The sequence below is a fragment of the Mus pahari genome, chromosome 2 (genome assembly GCF_900095145.1).
Source record: "Mus pahari chromosome 2, PAHARI_EIJ_v1.1, whole genome shotgun sequence".
NCBI lineage: Eukaryota > Metazoa > Chordata > Mammalia > Rodentia > Muridae > Mus > Mus pahari.
Genome location: NC_034591.1, coordinates 114171766 through 114181353, shown reverse-complemented (window position 1 = coordinate 114181353; position 9588 = coordinate 114171766). Strand labels below are relative to the sequence as shown.

General features: G+C 42.8%; 1 protein-coding gene across 3 annotated transcripts in view; it reads left to right on the top strand.

Annotated features, from left to right (window-relative positions):
• Frmd4b (FERM domain containing 4B) overlaps window positions 1-9588 on the top strand; it is a 191469-nt gene that overhangs the window by 88441 nt on the left and 93440 nt on the right. The gene's annotated exons all lie outside the window — the stretch shown is intronic.

The window sequence follows — 9588 nt, the reverse complement described above, 5'->3', positions numbered from 1 at the left end:
AAAAAAAAAAAAAAAAAAAAAAAAAAAAAAAAAAAAAAAAAAAAGGATCCGGGTAGAAGTGTTGCAGTGTTGAGCTAAGTTGAAATGCCTGCTGCAAGTTTAGTTTAGTTTCATTTGCTTTTGTATGGCGTGGGTGTGGGCGTTGGGGAGGGGGCTGGCTGGGTTTTAAGGAAGAGCACGTTGCTATGCAGCCCAGGCTATTTTTTTTTTAATCTTTATTTATTTGTATTGTGTGTGTCAAGGTGCAGGGCTGCACATACTGTGGCACACATAGGGAGGTCAGAAGGCAGCTTTCTGGAGTGGAGTCCAGTCTCTCTTTTGACATGAGTGACAGGGATAAAACTCAAGCTCCTCAGGCCCGAGTCAGCACTGGCCCTCACACTCGGTCCCTTCACTGGAGTATTTATGCTAGTTATGTATGCTATGACTACTGACAGCCCTGGTCCAAGTCTGGCACCTTCCTATGTTTTTTATTTCTGTTGAATTTGCATGTGTGTGTGTGTGATGCATTTATCTGTACATGTATGCATAACTATACAGCCCTGCCATAGCACCTGTGTGGAAGTTCAAGGGCAACCTTGGGAGCTGATCCTCTCCCACCACCTGTCTGAGACAGTGCTCACATACTGTGTCTGCCAGACTAGCTGGCCCTTTAATCTCCTAGCACTGTCTCCTATTCCCTGTGAGCACTGGAATTACACACAGCCCATGCCTGGCTTCCCAGGAGCTCTGAGGATTAGTGCTTGCATGGCAAGGGACTTAGCATCTCCCCAGCCTTTCACTGGGTGTTTTATGAGAGTGTTTTATGATCTTCCTTGGTTGGATTAACTCTCTTTGGCTTGCTGTCTTCATGATTGCTTTTGAGTTGACAGTATACATCTTCAGCATACCATATCTGTCTCAGAGGGAAGCCCCAGCATCGCACACATCCTGTAAGCTCCTAATGTTTCTCCATGTAGACAGTTCCCGTCATGCCTCACTTTTGGCTCTGCTGCAGATGCTGGGGACATCACTACTTCTGTGTGAAGTTTTGATCACCTTCAAAGATGTTTAAACACTATAAAAGCATATTTATCCCTGGGGCCCCCATTTCTGTTTTGTCTCCATCCACTCATTTCTGCCTGACTTAACTTTTCTTCTGCCTGAAAGACACTGGGTAACATTCCCCATAACATGTGAATCTGCTGGGTAACATTCCCCATAACATGTGAATCTGCTGGTGGCTTCTTCTTTCAAGCTTCTTTCTGAAAGCACTGGCCGGCCTTTGTCTTCAGTTTTTGAATGTTAGTTCATAGGATATGAAAGCGTACGTTGGCAGTTTTTTTTTTCATTTCTATAAAAATAATGATTCATTATGATTTTTCTTACGCTGTTCCCGATGAGGGATCTGCCGCCACACCAAGTCTTTGTGGCTCAGTGTGTGACATGTCTTTTTCTCCAGCTGTTTTTCCACGTTTCCACTTTGGACAGTTTGATTGTATGTTAATACCTTGATACAGCTTTCTTAGCGTTTCTTGTAACTTAAAGTGTCTTGGGTTTCTAGGTTTATTCTTTATATTAGATTTAGAAAGGGGTGTGTATGTGGGAGATGTGGTATGTGCGATGTATTTGTGTGTGCTTACATGTATGTGGGTCATATGTGTGCCAGTGCATGTGTGTGCATGTGCATGTACAAATCAGAGGACAACCTTGGATGTCTTTCCTCAGGAACCATCCATCATGTATTCTGAGACAGATTCTCAGTAGGACCTGGGACTCACCAATTTGGCTGAGCTGGGTGATCAATAATCTCCTTGTGACCTCTTTTTTTATGTGACTCCAGACATCTAGGTATATAAAATTGTATCAAAATTATTGATAACAAATCATATAGAGATTTATTTTAAAACAATTCTTTGATGTATATACACATTTTGCCATTTTTTAAAGATAAAAGTAAATGTTCATACTAATGAAATGGATGCATTTATTTTTACATATGGAATTCAATCTTGGCTAAGGGTTGGGTATTATAGGATGTAGGAAATCTTCAAAATTTTTCATAGTTAATTAACATTTTGGTGTGATAATTGTCAGTGCTAAGAACACTTTTTCATACAACTGTGAAGTGCAGATAGCAGAAGTGTTGTGTTTCAAGGCCATTTGAGAAACTGTTGGAAATTTGGTCCTCATCCCAAGTGAAACTATGAAACTCAAGCCACCAACCCAAACAGCAGTGTTTAAAATCAAGTGTTCTGATACACTGCAATCCAAAGAGACACGAATTTGGTACCTCCATGCTGAGACATCATGGTAGGGAGGTAGCAGGCTTCTTTGTTCTCCATAATGAAATCGTTATACTTCTGCAAGTGGAGAAAAACTTGCATGCACATTCAAAACACTCCAGTTCCTAACACTCAGCGTTGGTACGGTGGGTTGTCTGGTTTCAGGCATTGCTAGCTGGCGTGTTGTTATGTAAGCTGTGCACAGGGCAAGGTATGCATGCTGTGTGTTCAGAACTGAGCCTGCAGTGGTGTGGAGAGAGGCCGCACAGGCACACACCACCTGAAACATCTGGTTCCTCACTCAGCTGACTGTGAACCAGGCTTTGGTTGTACCACATTCAGAAACCTTTTACTGTTGTCAGATTTTTTTTTTCTCGCAAACTCCACATTCAGTCATGTTACCCCACCTGGGGTTGTGGCCATAATCTCAGGAGCTGGTCCCAGGCCATTGGAAGTGACTCTAAGGCTTAAGTTGTTTCTTTGTTTTCATTTAGGGTTGAGGTATTATTCTGTTTTGGTTTGTTTTGGTTGAGTATTTGTTGTTGTACATTTTGCCTGTGTGTGCATGTCTGTGTGCATATGTGGTGGTGGTGGGGCAGTCTATGTGTGTACGCATGTGTGAGGGTTGGCATGTGCATCTGTTCATGTGTATGAGTGCATGTGTGTGTACATGAGTGTGAGTGTATATGTGTGTGTGTGTGTGCGTGTGTGTGTATGTTATCTTACGTAATTTCTGTTGTATCCTCAGGCAGTGTTTGAGTATTTATTATAAGAAGAATTTTTAAAAAAGAAATGTTGTATAGGCTATATGTGACTACTTAATTTCAGACCATATAAAATGTAATAGCGATAGGTGTTTTCCTATCCTTGGCCACATAGACTAATTTATGCCTCAGTTCTGGGTGTCTTGGGTTGACTTCATTTTCCCTTTTGGCCATCTTTTGCCAGCCTGATGATATGTGATTGCCGGTTAGACTTTTGTATCTTCTTAAAAGTTTTAAAATTTGATGTGACTGATTTGAGTGCTGGGAATGGAACCCAGATCCTCTGGAAGAGCAGCCAGTGCTCTTACCTTCTGAGTCATCTCTCCAACCCCCTGGATATTACATCTTTTGAACTCCACTTGCTTTTATCCATACGTAAATATCCTTTGTATTTGTTTCCGGGTGCAGCCTAGTTATTAAGATGCAGTTTGCTTCCCCCCCCCCCCCGACTTGTTTTTATGATTTGGTAGGCAGGCCCAGAACAGAGCTCACTCTACTGTCCGCTAGCTATTTCCCATCACCAGGGCAAGACTCCTGGGTCTGCTTCTGGGTCCCCAGGAATTCAAAGGTTTCCTAGTCTGCCTCGAGGCAGCATGTACCATTTCCCATCCTGCATGAGGACCAAGCACTGTTCGCTTCCCGCCTTTCATGAGTTCCCACCTTCAGGTAATCCTTCATGCAGGGTGGTTGCTAGTCTGCCCAGTAACCCCCCCACCCCCAGCTCCATCTCTCTTCCCTTGGGGCTCTGTTCTTTCAGAGTCTTTTCAGTTCAGTTCTTCAATCTTCCAACTCTAACTCGGCTCGAGGTGTCTGCTGTGCTCCGTCATGCTCAGAGTCTGGAACCCTCAGAAGTAAATAGGGACACTATGATACTTGGCTTGTTCCAGGCTCACTGTTTATGTTGCCAAATTCTCGAGTGTTTTGAAAACTGTTGGGATTTGTTTTGGGGGATGCGGGGGGGGTGGACTTTTTCAGATAAGAGAACACATTCTATCTCTGTTGCTCCATCTCAGCTGGAAGTGGACATTGTCAAAGCAGAATTGTAGCCGCCTGTGGCCACACTAACTGGGTTCCTGAGTGAGTGGGAAGCAGGAGCTGTATGGGAGAAAACGGCGAGAGAAATGATGGAAGCCAAGACACACAATTTTCTGTTCAAAGCTTCAAAGTTTACTAAGAGTCTGTGCTTATAAGGAGGGGAGGTCCATCCCCCGCCAGTCCATTCTTGGTTCCTGTCCCTAACCTGTAGGATCTGACGATGCTGGAATATCTCCAGAGTCTCTCAGCAGTTAGCGGTGTCTTGGAGAAGAGCAGGGGCAGGCATAGAACAATAGAGGCTCCACCCCAGGTGGTCCCATGCTCAGGGGCAATAAAGTCAAAGCCTGCTTCAAGGCTGGGGGAGGGAACACAGAATCTTTGGCTAGTTCTATTAAAACACTCAAATGGCGCCACCACCAAAACTTTACTATCACCCTCTCTTGAGGTTCGGGACTCCCTAATTGTTGGCTACTGAGTCAAAGCCTATACCCAACTACAGCATTTATGAAGAAGGAAACATAGCCTGCAGCCACACTGGTTGTCCCCTCTTGTGTGGAGAAACACAGTCACCCTGGATGAATGACATCATTGCCTAGCCTGATCACGCTCCGACAGAATGGCTTTCTCTGTCTTGTTTATGCTGCTATTTATTAATGCCAAGAAAAATAAAAACAAAACATGTAAAGCCTGCAGGTTTAAACTGATAGTATTTCTCTTGCAGCTTTCTAGGGTAAACTCTGCTTGAAGAACGTTGTGGAGCAGAGCTCTTTTCAGTCTATCCCTCTGTAGCCTGTCAGTTGCAGGTCTTCCTCTCTCAATGGAACATTTCTCATGCCTTCTCAGAGAAGTTAGAATACTGTTATTTAGAAATGGGATCTCACCATATACCCCAGATTCTTCTCAAACGCACAGCATCCTACTTGCCTCCGTCCCCCAAATGCTAGGATCACAGGCATGAGTCACCATGCCCAGCTTAAATTTTACAGTTTTTATAAAGTACAATATGGACTATTACATATGAATGTATATGAGACTGTTGTTCACATCATTATTTTAAAAAAAAATTGATAAGAATTTAGAGTGGGTATTTTCTATGTTATTAGTATGCAACAGTCAAAAGACAACTTACACAATGGTGTGTCTGTTCACAGGATGGAGCATCTGTCTGCCATCCAGTCTTAAGTAATTCCTTAAAGTGTTCTGTTATTTGAGGACAATGACATATGGAATGTCACCTGAACCATGGCCACAGCAGTAAATAAGTTATGTAAGCACATCGCTTCAGCTGTGGATGTGTAGGTGGGTTTATTGATTGACAAACATGAGTCACTAGGGTTGACGGCTAGAATTAGGGCTCACTGCTACATCTAAGAGCCAATGGGCTTCCCTTCACAGTGTGCAGGGCACATTCCTTACCCACAGTGTGTTAACTTACTCTTACAGCAATCCCCCAATTTGTTCATCTTTGCCAGAGAGCTTCCCTTGGTTTGTTTGTTTTTCCTTCCACAGAGGACAGAATGAGCCAGAAGAGAGAGCTCTGATTTGTAAATACAAAGCCACACTGTTTACATACTTCATTATCAGAAATATGACTATAAGATTGAATACAGTAGGGGCTGGTGAGATGGCTCAGTGGGTAAGAGCACCCGACTGCTCTTCCAAAGGTCCAGAGTTCAAATCCCAGCAACCACATGATGGCTCATAACCATCCGTAACAAGATCTGACACCCTCTTCTGGAGTGTCTGTAGACAGCTATAGTGTACTTACATATAATAAATAAATAAATTAAAAAAAAAAAAAAAAGATTGAATACAGTAGCTGGAGCTCTGCATGCTGATATGAAAATAGGTTTATAGTCACCAGCTTTAGCTCAGTAATATGCCATTTGGAATGCTGGGTAGCACCAGTGGCTCTGTAAATATCATTGCCCATATGAATTGTGAATATGCTGCCGGTGACCTTTAACTGTGTTGAAAGAAATACCTCATTTCTGACTTTGCATATCCAGGAGAGTCCGGAAGAGAGATAAAGATTTTTCATTGTTGTTTACTGCAAAGCAAACTCGCGTGTGCACAATTTAACACCACTTGGGCATTCAGTGAACTGCTGGTAAATACAAAGAGCTGATGAGCAACATTTCTTACTTCCTATGAAGTCAAGAGATAACAAAAGTGGCCAGGTGTGATGATATGTGTCTGTAACCATAGTACCCGAGACCTGGAAGCAGGAGGTTCAAGAGTTCAAGACCAGCCTCTGATCTACAGTGAATTCAAGACTGGTCTGGGCTTCATGAGATATCTCAGGAAAGATATAAACAATGTAATGTTTTCTAGAGGAAAAAAAAAATACAGGACAGTATCTAGGCATTTACACTTGCTATAATTTATACTTTCTAGGGATTGTTGATAACATTTACCTAACTCTGGTCAACTATAATTATAGATGTCATCAAAGGATGAATGAGAGAGATTAACTCTGCTCTCATCTTGTTTGGAGACGCTTCTTTGTGTAGTAGGCAGCTGTTAATTGCCAAGTCCTATAACTGATCAAAGAGCTAAGAATATCTGACTATTGATGCTCAACTCTAAATGGGACTTCGGTATCAACTACAGGAAGGCTCAGGATGCGTGGCAGAAAGAATACAGGAGCCGAAGGATGGGGAGGGGCACTGTGCTGTGCTGTCTTCTGGACATGATATGGCCATTGCACTCATAAACTCCCTACAGCTATGGTCACATAAGTAAGATGAGGCCAGGGGACCAGTCAACACCCAGTAGGCAGCACTAACTGAACTTGGTGGGTTTTAGAAAAAAAAGAGGGGGGAAGGACCTAAGTATGGAAGAGAGAGGTGTTGAAAGGTGTTGAGAAATGTCCAGAGAAGTGAAAGGGAATAGCTGAAGATGGATATGATCTAGATACATTACATACATGTGTACAATTGCCAAAGAATGGATATGTGTACATGTGTATGTATACATACTTATGTGTGTGTGTGTATTGATATAGGTATATGATTTTGCTTCCTTTTGACATATAATCTCACTATATAGCCTTGGCAGACCTGGAATTTGTTACGTAAACCAGGCTAGCCTTTAATTCTCAGAGATCTATTTGCCTCTGCTGGGATTAAAGGTGTACACCACCACTCTCAGCACCAAAATTATTCTTTAAAAAGATTAACAATAGTTTTTGTAGAAAGAAGAATTTCACTGCCCGTCTAATTTTTTTAAATCAAATGCCCATAAGTTTTCCTCTACTATTTTAGGTGTTAAATAAAGATCAGTTGTCACCTTATAGAAAGCTAATATGGGCTTAGGATATGTAGGTCTGTTGATTGAGTGCTTGGCTGGCGTACACTGGGCCCGAGACACTGCACTGCACTGCACTGCACAAACCAGGCTTGGGAGCACAGGAATGTAACTGCAGCACTAGAGAGGCAGAGGTAGGAGAATTGGAAGCTCAAGGTCATGCTCGGCTATGCAACCAGTTTGAGATTAATTTGTGATACCACAAACCCTATCTCTAAACAAAAGGAAATGAGAGCTGGTGTTTGTTTATTTATGACAAGGTCTGATTATGTAGCCCAGGTTAGCCTCCAATTTATAATCCTGCCTCAGCCTCCCAAGTCGTAGGATTCCAAGCATGTGCCAGCACAGCCAGCAGAAAGCAAGTTCTTTCTACGTTTTTAATTTTTTTTTTATTTTATGTGCATTGATGTTTTGCCTATATGCGTGTCTGCATGAGGGTGTTGGATCCTGGAGTTACAGACAGTTGTAAGCTGCCATGTGGGTGCTAGGAATTGAACCCACATCCTCTAGAAGAGCAGTCAGTGCTCTTAACCACTGGGCACCTCTCCAGCATTGGAAAGCAAGTTCTTTAGGCTTCAGGTTTGAAGTGTCTGTGTGCAAACCAAACTCAGCAATGGCTGGACCTGAGAACATGAAAAAGCGTGTTGATCCAGAGGATCTACGTGAAACCTGTGGTGGGCTGTATTGGTGTATGCCTGTGTATCTCTAGAGATGCTCAGTGGATTTCTTAGTGTTTCTTCTGACATTTTAAACTCCAATTAAACATAAAAAAAAAAAAAAAAGAAATAGTTTTCCTTTGGAAAGAAGAAGAAAAAGGAAGAAAATCTACCCTAGTAATCTTTTTGACATATCCCCACTTCCTGTATGGCTATCTCATTAAACACTGCACATGGTAGGATGTTTCTGTTTGCTGGCTCTCCTCCCCAGCTGCAGTTTGCAGTGTGAGAAAACACGTTGCAAACCTTAGTATGCTTTGACCGTGACCTTGACCACTTTTCTGAGGTGAGGTTTCAGTGTGAGGGCTACTTTGGGCCTGTGCTAGCTCTATGGTTTAAAATGGTGCCTAACTTCTTCCAGCAAGGGTGAGGTTAGGGTGTCAGTTCTCATCACATGACCTGTGACTACCTCTGTCATGTTTACACCAAATACTCATTATTACTTCAACAGGGGGTGGAAGCAGGGGGCGGCAATGCATGACTTCAATTCCTGCACTAGGGAGGCAGAGGCTGGCAGAGCTCTGTGAGTTTCAAGGCCAAACTGGTCCACACAGGACTATGTAGTGAGACCCTGCCCCACCCCCACACTAAAAAGAAGAATGTTTATTTTTGTTTATTTATATTTTTATGATTTGTATATGTAAGTGTTCATGTGTGAAGACATACTCGAATATCAACCCTTATCCTCCGTCCTGTTCGAGGTGAGGTCTCATGTTGTTTGTGACTGGAGTGTTTGTGCCTGGTGTGTTGGTCCTGGAGTGTCTAGGGAATTCTGTCTGTCTTGCTTCTCACCAGACACTCATCATCGTGTCTGGTTCACCTACATGTTCTGTGGTCATCATGTTTGCACAGCAAGTTCTTTCAGCTGCTGAAGCATCTCCCTGGCTCCCCAAATGCTCTTTATTAATGAGAAGACTCGTGGACCCTTGCCATGGACTCTCCAGCCATGGACTCAGAATGTGGAAGGAGTGAAAATTCACCCCCCCCCCCCGTAAACAAGACTTTCAGTGGATCGTTTGCACACATAAAGAGAAAAGCCCCTGGGTTTTGGCTGTGTTCACCCTGCAGAATGGATAACCTGTTAAAACTGCCTTTAAGAAACTGTGAATTCCAGAGCAGACACAGGAGTTTGGAAATAACCTTTTTTAATTCTGTTCCTCATTTTGACTTGATGGGGTTGCTTTGAGATGTCATGTTAAGAATGCACCAAGTCAGGCTGGAGAGATGGCTCAGTGGTTAAGAGCACTGACTGCTCTTTCAGAGGTCCTCCCAGCAACCACATGGTGGCTCACAATCATCTGTACTGGGATCCGATGCCCTTTATGGTGTGTCTGAAGACAGCAACAGGATACTCATATACATAAAATGAATAAATTTTTTAAAAATGCACAAAATCCTTAGAATGGATTTGGTAGCCCAGACCTTTAATCTAAGCACTTGAGAAGCCAAGGTACTAAGTAGAATGGTCAACGTGGGTTTGAGCAGGGCTGAGCCAGAGTT